At 42.8% G+C, this 16,370-nt stretch overlaps 1 long non-coding RNA gene across 1 annotated transcript in view; it reads right to left on the reverse strand.

Moving 5' to 3' along the window:
- The window catches only part of LOC146810341 (uncharacterized), a 571,645-nt gene that overhangs the window by 492,431 nt on the left and 62,844 nt on the right, over positions 1-16,370 (reverse strand). The window lies entirely within an intron of this gene.

Raw genomic sequence — 16,370 nt, forward strand, 5'->3', positions numbered from 1 at the left:
TGGACAGACAGGAGAGAAAGCTGCAGCATAACAGACCATAAAGGGCAGGAGGGACGGATCAGGGGCATTACAATGGAACAGACAAGCCAGGAGGGAGGGAGTAGGGCTGGGGGCAAGGGGGCAGGGCAGGAGCAGCAAGATAGCCATGGAGGTCAGGCAGGGTGGGCACTAGAAGCAAGACACACCATGAAGAGCAACAGTGAGACTGTGATGGCATACACACAGACCATGGAGGGAAGGTGGGAGGGGGTCAGGGGCAGCTAACTGACCACACAGGGAAGGTGGGAGGGGCCATGGCAGCACAGAAGACCATGCATGGCAAGTGGGAGGGTTTGTGGCAGCACAATGGCTATGATGGGCAAGAAGGAGGGTGGAGGGGCATGCACAAAGGACGATGGAGGATAGAAGGGAGGGTCAGGACCTGTGCACAGACAAGAAAGTTCAGGGGAAGGGACCTCACAACAGACCACACGGGGCAGGCAGGAGGAGCAGCTGCAGCACAACAGACCAGGGAGGGCAGAAGGGTGTGGCAGTACAATGGACCATGTAGGACAGGAGGAAGAGGATAGGGGCATGGCATGTGGACAGGCAGGGTGGAGGTGACAGGGACAGGTTACAGTCATCTGACAATGCTAGGCAGGTGGGAGGGGAGTGGCAGCTCAACAGAACACTCAGAGTAGATAGGAGTGGCAGGTCCATGGGACATGATGGGCAAAAAGGATGGAGCAGGGGCATGCACAAAGACATCGGAGGGCAGGGGGAAGGAGAATAGGGGCAGCAAGCTAAGCACAGAGTTTAAGCAGGAGGTCAATGATGGGGCATAGAATTGGGCAATGGAGGGCAGGAGGAGTGGACTGGTGCATCATACTGAGGGCAGTGGCAGCACATCAGACCATGCATGGCAGGAGGGAGGAGGCTAGTCCATGGATTCACACAACAGAGGATAGGGAGGAAGGGGATGGGGCAGCAAGCTAACTGTTCAGAGAAGGCGGGTATTAGGAACTTTATTGTTTTTAAAACATTGTGTCTGTGCGAACTACTTAAAATATGAACAAGTATGCAGCATAATCTCACTTTTATTCAGGAAGAAGAGGACGTTTGTGACTGTGACTCCGGGCTCACTTGGCAGAAACACCCCCTGACCCTCCACCCCCTATCGCAAAATGTAATGCCCGTGAAAAGGGTAGGTGAACACAGTGTTATATAGAACATAGTCCTGAGAGCACGATTGAAAATGAAAACTAGATATAGTGTATGGTATAAACTATGCACCAAAAAGTGTGATATAAGATGAACCGGGCGTGAAATATAATATGCAATACATTGTGCGCAATGACAGATTCATTGGAGAGCGCGAGATAGCACAGGCACTAGCGCGTGCTATGCGATATGCGCCTTGGAGTGTAATATGCACAGGGCAGTGTTGTGTAACCTAACTAGTCTCTAAAGTTGTAATATAAAATATGTGCTGGGGAGTGTAAGGTTGCATATGCACTGTGACAAAGATATGGATCCCAGATTGTAATATGTATGGCATAGCACTGTGCGTTATAACATAGGCATCGAGAAAGGCACGTTAGATGGGGCAATATAACCCGTGCGAAGACAAGTGTGGCATGACATATTCACGGGGTGGTGTTACAGTGCACATGGGCTAGAGAGTGTCATAGCATATGCACTAGCTAGTGGAATACAACACAGAGGTGTGTGGCACACGGCAGGCAATGGTGGGTGTAACACAGCATTGGGCTCTGTCAGGAGCGCGCTGTGACTCTCAAGTGATGTTCGTCCCCTTTCCAGAGAGTAAAATAAAAAGTATTACACATCCGGCAGTGGATGTGTGTTTTATTAACCGTGAGGGGGGTTTCTTGCATAGTTTTGGTCGAATTTTTGTCGAATCCCCTTTGAATGGCTTGGTGTGCATGTGTATTAAATGTGCCCGTCAATAGCTACCCAAGTTTGTATAAATAAACGACAAGGGTGTCTACCGGGATTAGGCACGGTAGGGCATCAGACATGTCAGAGCTTCACTAGTGGTGTAAATACATTCCACGTGGATTCATTGCATGCATAGTCGCCTTTTAATGAATATCACGCAAATCGTCATGGTGATAGGTACGTACGGTTTGTCCAGCATGTCCTAGGTGTGTCTATAAATATATATTTTTTAAAAATAATAAAAAACAGTGGCCGGCCCTGGGGATTGGGGTCAAAAAAATATAATTAGGAGACTGGCCCTGGGGGATGGGGTCATCAGGGCCAATAAATTAGAATAAGAAGGGGAACCAAACAGCCCCCCTTCTTAAAAAACTAAAATAAATAAAAGACTGGCATCGTGCAGGAGGCCATGCCCCCTCCGTGCAGCACTCTGCAAACGCGCCCCCAACAGGTATCTCCAGTATGCGCCAGGGAGCTGCGCTGCAGCCAGGTGTTCTGAGGCCAAGCCCCTTTTTACACCTCTCTGCAACGCAGCTCTGTGGCGCTTACCGGAGGTACCTAGTGGTCTAGTTTGACCCTAGGGACCCTTAGGATTCAAGGGGACTTAATCTCTCAACTTAGAACAGCCACAGGGCGCGTTTACACAGTGGTGAAGGGAGGGGACGGGGCCTGAGGTGACGTGTGCAAACACGCACTATGGCACGTTTTAAATTGGGGATATAATTTCCCTTCAATACTGAGGGCCCCTGGGGGCTAACTAGCCCACCAAGTGCTTCCAGTAAGCGCCACTGAGCTGCATTGCAGAGAGGTGGTCCAGGCCGTGCCACTTTTTACATCTCTCTGCAACGCAGCTCTGTGGCACTTACTGGAGGTACCTAGTGGGCTAGTTGGACCCCAGGGACCCTCAGGATTCAAATGAACTTAATCTCCCAACTAAAAATGGACACAGGGCGTGTTTACACAGTGGTGAAGGGAGGGGACGGGGCCTGAGTTAACGTGTGCAAAAACGCCCTGTGGCCTGTTTTAAGAGGTAGTTTTAATCCCCATGCCCTCTTATATACTAGGGGCTTACAGAGGAGGTCATGCTAATCACAGGGGGACCCCAACGCATAATGTTCCCTAGTGTATGTAGGTGTTTTCACTGTATTCTAAGTGTCTTTTAACATAGCACTGGCTCTAGGACTGGTTAGTCAGGCTCAGTTACCACCAGTATCCGTCTGAAAAAGTTGAGGGTACAGGATGATTTTGCAACAAGGCTTCTTTCTGCTCTTCTTTTTGTTCTTCCTGCACGTTATCCTTCTTCCTGCACTTATCTTCGTATTTGAGGACTTCTGTTGCTTCTTTCTGCACTTCTTTTGTTTCTTTCTGTGCATTTTTTCTTCTTTCTTCACATGTCCTATCTCTGTAGGCATAGTTAGAAATTAGCATTTAAAAAACCTTTGAAATTCACAGAAAAAACCATAGGTTTCAGGCACGTTATAGTTAGGAATTAGCATTTAAAAAACCTCAGAAATTCACTGAAAAAACCATAGGTTTCAGGGGTGTTATAGTTAGCTGGACTTTTCACTTGTACAAAACCATTGAAATTCCCCCGTTATAGTTAGTTCAGCTAACTATAACTCGGGCGCCCGCAATGCACTGCTGATGACGTCACATATTACATCACTCATGACATGGTCAGTGACATCACTCATGACATCACTGATGACATCTCAAATGACATCACTGATGACATCACTGATGACATCATCCTTGTGATAGAGTGGCAGACCTCCTCTCACCCTAATATAACCTTTGATACACACATTCAAAAATAGAGACTAAAATTTTCAAAACAATGGACATACCAATACCAGTTACAACAACCTCTTCAGTAATTCTAAGATCCACATACACATCCACTCATTCACCAACAGTCCTATACAGTCACTCATACATGTACTCACTCATCATATGTACTCATACACCTATACATCCTGTTACACAATGCCACTCATCCATAGAGTTACTCACACACATAGTCACTCATGCTAATAAAGAATCAAACATACATTTACTTGCATATACAGTTATACACACACCACCATACTTACTTCTACGGAAACTTACACATACTTAGTCTTTTAAACAATCACTTATAGAAACACATACTTATTCATACAGGAACTCTTTCAATCTCTCACTCTCACATATACTCACATATATACACCAATAGTCACATATACTAGTTTAAAACATATGTAGTTCCTCATAAAGACACTATTGAGACAGTCATTCACTCACTAACACACCCATACACACACTCATCCACCCATACAGTCCTGCACACATGCTGTGTTCAACACATACAAACAGTGAGTCACTCATTCATGCACCTATGCACTACGTAATACCCCCCACCGAACCATGCAGACACTCAGACTGATACTCAAAAAACCAACTAATAACCTATATAGACACCCATGTAGCTACTCACCAACCCATGCAGCCACTTATACACAAAGTGAGAGACTGATACAGATATTTACATATTTAAACATTACTCACTAAGCCATGTATTCACTATGATACACTTAATCAGTCAGTTACACAATCAATTTTTCAAAAACAAATCATCCATTTAGACACTTATATACCCATTTATTCTTCCATCGACCTTGAGATATACATATATAAAACATATTTAATTTTCAGAAAAACACACATTCACTGGATGATGTCATCAGTGATGTCATCAGTGATGTCATTTGAGATGTCATCAGTGATGTCATGAGTGATGTCACTGACCATGTCATGAGTGATGTAATATGTGACGTCATCAGCAGTGCATTGCGGGCGCCCGAGTTATAGTTAGCTGAACTAACTATAACGGGGGAATTTCAATGGTTTTGTACAAGTGAAAAGTCCAGCTAACTATAACACCCCTGAAACCTATGGTTTTTTCAGTGAATATATATATATATATATATATATATATATAAATATATATATATATATATACACATCTTCATAGTATGTAGAAGTGGCGCTAAGAATATTAAATCTATACTCACCTATTTACACTTACTTTCTTGAAATTTTGGTCCTCAATATTTTTGACATGATATTCTGTTCCCGCAATATTTTTGTTTCTGATACTCTGTCAGTGACCCACTAATCCCTAATGATTTTCAACTCGAAAGCAGGCACAATATGCTAAATTTTTATCTGCTCTAGATACACAAAAAATCCAAATCTAGGACAATTTAGTGAGTGACTGTGTGCATTTCAAAATAGAACCTCATAGAAATAACCATCCCTAGGTTGTCCTTGTCATAAATAGCCGCCTTCTTCCATTATCAGCAAAAGAGGATGAGACGTGAAGAGGTGTGGAAAATCATTTTTTGTTTTACCAGTAACTTGGTACCATTTGCAGAATCTGCACAAAACTTTCCCCAAAAAGGTCTGGCACTCAGCTTTTTCATGCAAAGTTGTGCCCTGATTAATTAGGCAGGAGCCTATAAAAAGGGGTGGCATCCCAAAACATTGATGTTCCATGTTAATTCCTACAGGAAATGTGATCCCCGATACAGAAAAGAATGGCTGAAAGGAATTACACTAAATTTGGCAGAAAATGTAAACGTTATACAGAAAGCGTTCTTTTTGTGATTTGGGGCAAATCCATTCAGCCATTTTCGATAAATTAGAAATTAAAGAGTTGATTAGGGGAGGCATGAAAGAGTTAAGAAGTTAGGTCCTGGGGTACCAAAAATAAAAAAAATAGGGTCTTCTGGTTGGCCATTGGAGTTTTTTCTCCTGTCGGGCATTTTGATATCGCTGGCCAGGGTCTACTGGACGACTAGGATGGTTTGGCTGCTCACAGCGTGGTTGGTTGCAGGGCATGGCTGGAGGCCATGCAAGAGAGAGTATTGGCAATATGTTGCCCAAAGGGAACGTGTACATGCTCAAATGTGAATATGAGGAAATAATTCCAGAAATTCACTGAAAAAAACAAAAGTTAAAGCTATGTTATAGTTAGGTATGATAATGAGATCTTAGCATACCTTATAAATAAAAAACGGAAATTCACCACAAATACCAGAGCTTAAGGGGATGGTATACTTAGGTGCAGAGTTTGGATGCAAAATAACATCTAAAAAACAGAAAACCACTGAAATTCACCAGTTATACTTTACTAAGCTATCAATATCTTGCACTCCCACCACGCTCTGCCTATGACCTACATATTATACCACTCCTGACACGTTAAATGACCTCATTGATGACATCATGATGTTATCCTATATGTTTGTCAGTGTTCTCGCCTGTGTGTGTGTGTGTATTCACTGGTAAAATTACAAAGGTTAAAGCAACATTATAGTTCAGTGTAGGGATGCGCAAAACTCACGTAATTTGCTTTTTGTGCGATTGCTCGTAATTTCAGCAAAATTATGCATAATTATGCCAAATACAAATCTGTCTTTTTGTGATATGTTTTTGCATGAAATGCATCCTCACATCAACTTTTGGTGCAGGAACGCATTTTGCGCTATCAATTGACCAAAAAACAAAATAAATGCAGAAAACAGATGCTCATATTCTGTTGTTCATGTGGATTCACTGAAATTTTTACATCAAATTCTGCATTCACAGTAAATTTTGACAGTGGCATACTAGCATAGTTTTGAGAATTGTGCATGGCAAGCGTAATATGTGATTCCCAAAATTAGGCAAAGTACACCAGCGTAATTTCAATTTTGTCCAGATAGGTGCTGGAATGCTTATGTTAAAAACACAAAAGCCTCTGAAATGCACAAGTAATAGTTTAGTTTGCCAATATAACTTGCGTCCAGATCATGCACGGCTTTTGACCTCTAATATTACTTGATTAATGACATGTTAAATGACATCATTGTTGACCTCACTGATTATATTTCAGTAACAACATTGATGCCATTACCAAGGAGATCATTCAATAATTCTCACAGTGTGCAGAAAACTTTCAAAAGGCAGAAGGAATACAACAGCCTAAATTGATGGGTGGACCTTCAGCCAGGCCTTACACAGAAGCACCCAATCACTGCTGCGCATGGCCTTTGGCTGGGCATAGCAATGGTTGGCTGCAGGGTCTACACCCAATACCTTGTGTGCAACTAAGACCAGCAATTCATGATCTGTGCAAAGGCCCTGCACCCAAGAAAAAAGGACAACGATTGTTTTAAAATATCTGTGTCTACTAATATGTCATGTGTAATTCTCTATACAGGTTTAACCCCGTTTTTACATTCTGTAATTTTTCTATCCACCAAGTCTCCTTGAGGAAGAGAAACTGTGTCCTAGCTCCAGCCCTGTGTTTAAACCTGGCTAGAGAACTACACACAACAATATATAGTAGACACAGAAAAATCTTTTTCCTTTTTAATTTGTTCTACTCTTTTAATTCTCTATACTGTTAAAGAATGCAATTAGATAAACTCCTGCGTCACTGTTGCGCTCGTTTATAAGAATAATGGGTTACAACATTTGGGATCATGGTCCGAATGGCAGGAGTGAGTGTAAAGACTGCTATAGAAAATTGAGAGTTCTTTGTTGAATAAGTCGATAGCTCAATGCACTGAGGCTTGACTACAGAAAGGAGAATTAATTTAAATTTGGTTCTCGCTGTTGACCTTGAGTGCTATAAAGATAAAATGTAATCTTTTAATTTTGATTTAATGTGGTACAATTGACATGAAGTATGGATTTGATATACGTAAGATTTCAAAAAATAGTGGACTAAAAAGAATAGACTGTTGTTGAATGGCAATGGGTTACAATATGCATAGATGGTGAAAAAAATATGCTAAATTTTGAAATCGAATCCAGACCTCGGTGTGCTTGGTTGGACACTGCTAGGAAGCAGGGGATAGAACAATAAGATGAACCAGCTGAATATTTAAGAGGTTATAGTATGAAGCATTGGAAGCTTAAAAAATAGAGAGATGTCTGTGAACAAGAGAGATTTTCCTTTCAAGTTTGCCTATAGCTCGTTGCAATGGTCTATGGCCTCGAGACAATGGAAGCTTAACAAGAAAGGGTTTGGATCTCACTGGTGACCTTGATTGTAAGTTTATCAATCTAACATTTATAAATTTGAAATAATATGAGACACATACAATAGAATGAATTTGGTTAAGATTTGGTATGAATAAAGTCTCGGAGTTTGTGAATTGAGCGGGATGGTATTTATTTTAAATCCAGTTCAGAAATTAGATGTTACTTAGTCGTGTTCAGTTTGAAAACTGCCAATTAGCAGAGGATTGGTCAAAGTGGGGAACTAGGTCTTTGTTTAAATGGTTTAGGGAATAGTGTCGGTGTGATACGTGGTGGACAGGGTGCAAGTGGCAAAGTGTTGATGAAGGTAAAACAGGCTTAGAAAGGGTTGGTTTGAGATTACTGTGTACTAGGCAACAACAAAATAGTGAACAATTGGGTGATGCCACTCTCTTTTCTCCTTTTGTATTATAGAAAATTAAATTTGCAATATTTCAAGTGAAATGCATGCACCAACTCTGAGAGTCTATTCAATTCATGTAAAAGTAAGAGTAAGCAGCAACACTGCAAAGTGGATACAGTAATAATTGTTTGAATATGTGCATGTTAAGATCGCTCATGGCAACATTGTTTCCAGTAAAGGCTCATGCAATGATGATAGTTAAAGAAGAGCTATTACTAACTGCCATGGTACAAGGGTAGTCTTTGGTTAATGGAATGTGTTAGAACTGGGGGTCTCTAGTTGGCTGAGGTAGGTACCTTAGTCCAAATAGGGACCCTTGCTTCCACGTCAGGGAAAGGAAGGACACCTTCTCAGATAGCCCCTGCTCACCCCCTCGGTAGCTTGGCATGAGCAGCCAGGCTTATCTCTAAGGCAAATGTGTAAAGTATTTGCAAGCACGCTCTCAGCGACCTAAAGATGACACCACAAAATGACTCCACATGAGTTTCATAAGAAAACAATTAAATGTTTATAAAAGAAAAGATATACGATGAGACCACACAATGCAAATCTAACATATGTGTATTTGTAATATTTCACCTTGCCGGTTATTAGGCCAGCAAGCCCTTGTAGGTTCTTGCAGTATTAATGAGTAAATCTCAATGATCCAATGCAAGGCTATGCAGTTCGTAATGCAAAAATCAGGCACTTCGTAATGTCGAAATAATGCAGTTCGGTATGCAACAATCAGGCAGTTTGTTATGCCAAAATAATGAAATTCGTAAAGCAACAATCAGGCAGTTTGTTATGCAATGCGTAATGCAATGCGTAATGCAACAATCAGGCAGTTCGTAATGCAAAAATAATGCAATGCGTAATGCAACAATCAGGCAGATTGTTATGCAAAAATAATGCAATGCGTAATGCAACAATCAGGCAGTTTGCAATGCCACCAGTAATGTACTCAGGCACTGATCACGGTGCTCTGGACGGTCTCTATGCCACTCTTACTGACTCGCGGTCAGCCAGTAGCGGCTCCTGGAAGGAGTGCTGTGGGGCGGTTGGGTGGGGCGGGGTAGGGGCAGGATGGGGGGTAGTAAACTCTGGCATACGGCCGATCGGAGTTAGGTAAAGAAGTAAATAAATAAAACGAATCAAATTGCGCGCTGCAACACATTTGGCATTGCAGCGCACGCAATTTAATTTGTTTTATTTATTTATTTCTTTACCTAACTCCGATCGGACATATACCAGAGTTTACTACCCCCATCCTGCCCCTCCCCCACCCCACCCCACCCCACTGCCCTGCAGCACTCCCTCCAGGAGCCGCTACTGCGGTCAGCTACTGCCAATATATGCCCCCACCACGGGTATGGTGTAAAACAAAGTGCAGCTCCACACTCCGGCCCCAGTACTGCCACTCCTCGGCTAGTATGGGCCGCGATACGAACTTGAGCGGAGGCTCACGCTGCAAGGATGGGAATGGCCAAGAGCGTTTCTCTCGTAGACCGCACCCGGCCCCAGGCATGACACACGCACGCTCGCAGACCGTTACCTGGGGGGTACGATCTCACTCTCCTCTCCTCGTGGCTTTGGCCTCCAATGCGACTTCATTGATCTTGGGTAGTGGAACACGGACCCCTGACGTGATGGTTTGAGGTCTCTCCTTGGCAAAGGAAGGCTCGGGCCGGCGGCGGTGAATCCTCACAGCTCCTCTGGGGATGCCGGTCTGGGGTGATGCCAATGAGGATCGCAGCACTTCTGGTCACACTGTTGATCAACTCAGAAAACACGACTGCTCAGGGACACACCATCATGGGGCAATTTTTCACGAAGGTCTCAGGCTGCAACAGAGCACACGCACACAGCATGGCTGAGACTCACTTGAGCTCCGGGTGCACACGATCACAGGGCAATCCTCACGAAGGTCTCAGGCTGCACAAAGCACACGCACACAGCGTCGCTGAGACTCACTTGGACTTCGGGTGCGCACAATCACAGGGCAATCCTCACGAAGGTCTCAGGCTGCACGAAGCACACGCACACAGCGTCGCTGAGACTCACTTGGACTCCAGGTGTACACGATCACAGGACAATCCTCACGAAGGTCTCAGGCTGCACAAAGCACACGCACACAGCATCGCTGAGACTCACTTGGACTTCGGGTGCACACGATCACAGGACAATCCTCACAAAGGTCTCAGCCTGCACGAAGCACACAGCGTCGCTGAGACTCACTTGGACTCCAGGTGCCCACGATCACAGGGCAATTCTTACAAGGGTCTCAGGCTGCTGCAAAAAGCACACGCACACAGCTTCGCTGAGACACCCTTGGAAACTTTTATGTTCCTGAGTTTCCACAACAGGGAGACAGCTCTCCTCGGGCCCTTGGGGACAAGTTACTTCAGGACACAGCGCACAGCAAAGTCCTTTAGCCTCTCCTCAGGTAAATCAGCAAACTGCAGGCCAGCCCCAGAACCCATAGCACGGGTCAGTCCTTTCCGTCAGTCTCTTCAGCTGTTTCTTCCTTGGCAGAGGTTCCTCTTGACCACAAAGTAGTTTCAATCCTTTTCAGTCTTGATCAGTTTCATTCCAACGTTCAGGGGTTTCAGCTCTCATAGTTATACCCCTAAATGTCTTTGAAGTCTTTGTGTTCAGGGGGGCACTGACCCCTGTCCAAACCGGTTCTGGGTGTCTCCCTGCCAGTGACACCTTCTTCCTTTGATAGTGGGGGTCTGGATCTTCAATCACTCAGCAGGAGATGGAGCCATTGTTTTATGGCAGCAGCCCAGGCCTCTTCAGCTCTAGGGGCTACTCGTACCCCCTACACTCCAGATGTAGGTCAGCCTGTTGCTGTCTCACCTCCTCCCCTGGGTCAAGACATTCCCCAGAGCCTTCACATTCAAATCCAGACAGTCAATCCACAACCAGGCAGAGACACACAGAAAAGTTAGAACACAAAAAAACAGCCACTTCTAAAAGAGTGGTTTCTAAACACACAATGCAAAAACCACCCTCACAAAAAGATGTGTTATTAAATTATGAATTCAGACACACTAAACTTCACCTCTCCATCTTAGGCCTATGGGAAGACAGGCTGGAAACATACTACACAGTCTTCCCAATTCTATCCTATGGGCAAGATGTCCTTGCAAAAGTGAAACATGAATATGGTAGTTTTACCCTGTTAGGGCATGATACACACCTCAGTACATGTCCTCTCTTTCACATACACTGCACCCTGCCCAGGGGTGTACCTTGGGCCTACCATAGGGGTGTCCTAAAGTTAGGAGTCCTAACTGTACTACTACTAAACTGAGAAAAATCCTAATTTTAAGGCTTTCGGTATTCACAGAAGGCATTTAGGAGTCCTAAAGTTAGGACTCCTAACTTCTGTGAATACCGAAGTGAGTAAGTGTCTTCTGTGAATACCAAAATGAGTAAGTGCATTCTGTGAATACGAAAATGGTAGTAAGTTTAGGATTTTGTCTTAAGTTAGTTCTGTGAATCGGGCCCCTAGTTATGATCTCTTTTTGTTGAAGGGATGACATTGTGTTGTATGAGATGCCTTACCTACCTTCAGATAATAGAGAGCGGCAACCTTGGGAGGCAATGACAAAATCTTTATCATTGTTCACAACTGAATTTCTATATTACATTGGAAGTCTGGGGAGTGTAGTAGGCTGCTGTGTGAGTAATGCTTACTTGTTAAATATATATATGGATCATAAGACGGTGGTGGAGTCATTGGACGAAATTATAGTTTGTCTTTTTATTTTTAAATTAACTTTGATGTGAATATGTATTGTGGCTTACTGATGTGTTCTGGAAAAATTAATTATCGGCCACCAATGTCTATTTAGAGAACCCCTATGGAGGGTAAGTGGAATACACCACTATGTAGTAGCCTAGCAATGGGATAATAAGAATATGGTAGTGGGGTGTCTCTTAGGCTTCTGTTATTTACCTCTCTTCTTATATATTATATTTTCCTTTCCGGCAACATTTCCTTCTTTAATCGATCAAAAGCTAAGAATCACAGTTTTATCAACCTGAGCTGTATATGATAACTTTTTCGGGTAAGAAAAGTAGGGGTACAGAAGGGGTGCTTTTGAAAAATGGAATAACGACTGACTTGGGTTATTTTAAAACCTTTTTAATGAATAATTACATTGCGAATAGAGAATTATAAAAAAAAGCTCCTTCACCAAACTCATTAATAGATATGAGATATGTTGGAAAATCTTGAGACATAAATAAAATGTATTAAGTCAATGTTGGGGAAATGTAAGATTGGAGTACTCAAATGTGAGAATGTATGGGCTTGTCTGCAGATAAAGTTGAGATGTGTCTTCTGTGTCTGGATCTGTCAATGGAATCATATCAGTTATGCTACTTCAATAGAAAAGAAGAGAATGTAAGTAATCTAAAAGAGCTTTGTTTGTTTACGTTTCCAGTCCTGAAGAAGCAATGAGTACCAGCCGCGACGTGTTGGCTGAATAGAGTTGATGATATTTACTGTGAACATTAGACTTTCTGTGTATTAGAACAATTTTGTCATTTATTTTTGTGAAATATTATATTTCCAGTACTAAATACATATATTGTTGAAAAACTCACTATGACAGTTATGAAAATAAATCATATTGCAATGTAAGATAAATCTGTGTTTAAATTCATTGGATTACAAAAAATCAGTAAACTGCTCCCAACGAAAACGTTTTATATTTTCAATATATTTCCATATATTTACCGTTTTTGACAACATCCTGTTCACAATATTTTTTTCTCAATATTATGGTAGTTTACATACTATGTAAGTAAATTTGATATTTTTTTATGATGATATTTTTGGCAAAATATTATTGTGATACAATATTTTTATAGACTATATTTTGTCATACAACCTTGATTTATGAACCTGTGAAGTAGTATGCTTACTTAGTGCTACACTAAAGCTCATTGTTGAACTGGTAAACACCTATACAATGCACAGAGGGTTGGGCATATCTAGTAGGTATGTACAGGCTGAGCACTCTCCAATTAATGATGCAGGGAATATTCAGTTAAACTACTTTTCTAATGTATTTTGAGCTGTATTGTTTTACAATGCAATTGCAAATGAGGGTAATGCTTTGCAGGCAACAAAATAGATTATTCATGTTGTGTGATTCTGCTCCTCAGCCTCTACCACACTTACAATTATGTGGAGTAATAGTGTAAAAGAAAGCAGACTCTCAGAATAGCACATAGAAGTCTAACACATATTTCATACAAAAATAGCCAGCAAACATCAAAAATAAGTAAAGGCAACATGCCAAATCACAGCGCTAGAGCTTCTACCATTGGTCACTTGGAACCATGCAATGTTAAAGGCTAGACATTTTGGTGCTACATATATATGTTTAGAAGTGAATGGAAGCAGGAACATGTTAGTTTTCCATGTTCAGCAGGCTGTCAAAGGCAACCTCGAGCCTTTTGACCTCTAAAGAAAGGGAGTTTTCTCAATGCCCACGATCCAGTTGGCATGTGCTTTACAAAGGCTAAAGAACCCACCAATATCTGGTAAATCTTATTGCCATTTGGTGCATAGCAAATACATTTTATTCTGATGCTACTTTCTTTCTCCATGCTAGACATTGATTAGGTGTCTCCTATAAAGTTTCCGCTCAAGAAAAGTGAGAATTGGGAGTCATCAGGATAGATATGGAAACGTAACCCCTCTGTGTACCAGTAAATCATGTTAAGGATCCACCTAAATGTTGAAAATTCTGGGACTCAAAATAGACCAAACTGACTTATGGTGCTGTAACCACATCCTTACCTTCCTGTTTTGCTCCGTTGGAAATAAATGACGAAAACCATTTGAAGGATGGTGCAAATACACAGGCCATTTTCTGCTAACAGTTAATCTGGATACCATAGTCAATGGTATAAAAGGCGCAGAAAGTTTAAAGATTGCCAGTAATACAGATGTCCCCTTATTTGCAATCTTAAACAACCTCTCCCATAAGCCTATCAATTTAATCTCAATGACGTGTGAGTTCCAAAACCTAATTGCTGGTCAATAAGAAGATAGTAGATCTCTAGGTGCTTGGCCAGATCTCTTCTTAACACCTTTTCCATGAGCATAGTACTACAGGGATGCCATCAATTGGCTTATAACTGCCTGGAATGACAGGACTCAGGGAAGGTTTCAGTCAATATGGCTAAAACTAAGAATGTTTTAGAACCACTGAAACCATGCCCACAGCCCGTGTGATGTTTATAATTTTGAAAATGACAGAATCGCCTGTTTTTTAATGTTATGAAGCGAACGATGTACCAGTTGCCAGTGTATTGTGTGACATTCACCCTTAATGTATTCAGTTTCTACTAAATTCCAGACAACCAGAGAACCAGGGGTGGACAGGGTGGAAGGTGGCCTACCAAAGAATGGCACAGGAGCACAAACGTAATTCTACTGCCCCTCATTTTTTACCTTTTCCAGTTTCTACTTTCTTATCAAGAATCTCCTTAATAATGAGGCCCTGTGCATCCTGTCCACATACCAACTCCTGCAAGGAGCCAGAGAACACATTTAGTAGCCTGCCTGATGTCACTTCACTTAAGATCTTAAAGAATTCTTTTGTATGATTCTAGTATCCTCCTGGATTCCGAGTGTGGTAACAAAGAGATTTTGTTGCCTCTGTCAGTGTTTCACAGGAGATTTACCCCATTCCACATCCAACTTTGATTTGTGCTGTTTCGTGGTAACTGGCTGTAGCTTGGATGTTACTCGCATTAAATTCCTCATATAATTTATTGGGAATAGTGGCTCTTTCCTAAAGTTAAAGCCTTCTTAATTCATGATGCTGAGGTTACGTGCATGGTCCTTGTGGCTGGGGTTGTCCTACTGCAGTGGTCCACCAGGAGTTGTCCCAGGTTGAGGGGTTGGGTCCTAGGATGAGTACTTCGGTCTTGTCCGAGTTGAGCTTGAAGCAGCTATCTTTCATCAGCTGGGTGTCATTGGCATAGGAGCTAATGTTGAGTCTGTGGTTCCTGATGATGGCAGCGAGGGTGACCATGTAGACGTTGAAGAGGGTGGGGCTCAGCTGATCTCTGTAGGTTCTGAGAGGAACGGAGGTAGTCTGACTAGCTGTGTTCGGCTGGTACAGAAAGAGTGTATCCAGTCCAGGGCCTTGTCGTGGATGCCGGTGTCATGGAGTCTTGTGTTTAGGGTGCAGTGGGAGACAGTTTCGAAGGCAGCCGAGAGGTCCAGTAGGATGAGGGCTGTGGATTCACCTTGGTCAAGGAGGGAGCGGATGTCATTTGTGGTGGTGAGGAGTGCCGTCTCATGCTGTGGTTGCTTCGGAAGCCAGATTGGGAGATGTTCAGGATGTGGTTCCCTTTGATAAAGTCGGAGAATTGGGCGTTGATGGTCTTCTCAATAACCTTGGCTGGGAAGGGGAGCAGGGAGATGGGTCTGAAGTTATTGAGGTCTGTCGTGTCGGCAGATTGTTTCTTTAGCAGGGGGTTGATCTTGCTGTGTTTCCAGGCATAGGGGAAGGTAGCTGTCTCGATTGGAGCAGTTGATGGTATGGCGAAGCTCGGGGGTGATGGAGGTGACTGCTCTTTGGAAGATGCGATATGGGAAAGGGTCGAAGGGGGCTCTGGAGTGGATGCTCCTCATGGTCTTGAGTGTGTCGTCTATGGTGAGTTAAGTCCGGTTCAGCAGGACATGCTGGGGTGCGGTGTGGTTGCATGCAGTGGTGTCAGTCGTGGTGGGGAGGGTCTTGAGTGTCGAAGTTGTCATAGATCTGCCTGATCTTGTGGTGGAAGAAGGTGCTGAGTTTCTTGCAGAGGTCTTGGGAGGGTGGGATATCTGTGCTCTCACTGTTGAGCCTGGCAAACTCCTTGATGATGGCAAAGAGTTCTTTGCTGTTGTGTGCGTTGGTGTTGATTCTGTCTTGGATGGACGTTTTCTTTGTGGTTTTAA

This window comes from Triturus cristatus, chromosome 7, assembly GCF_964204655.1.
Source record: "Triturus cristatus chromosome 7, aTriCri1.1, whole genome shotgun sequence".
Taxonomy (NCBI): domain Eukaryota; kingdom Metazoa; phylum Chordata; class Amphibia; order Caudata; family Salamandridae; genus Triturus; species Triturus cristatus.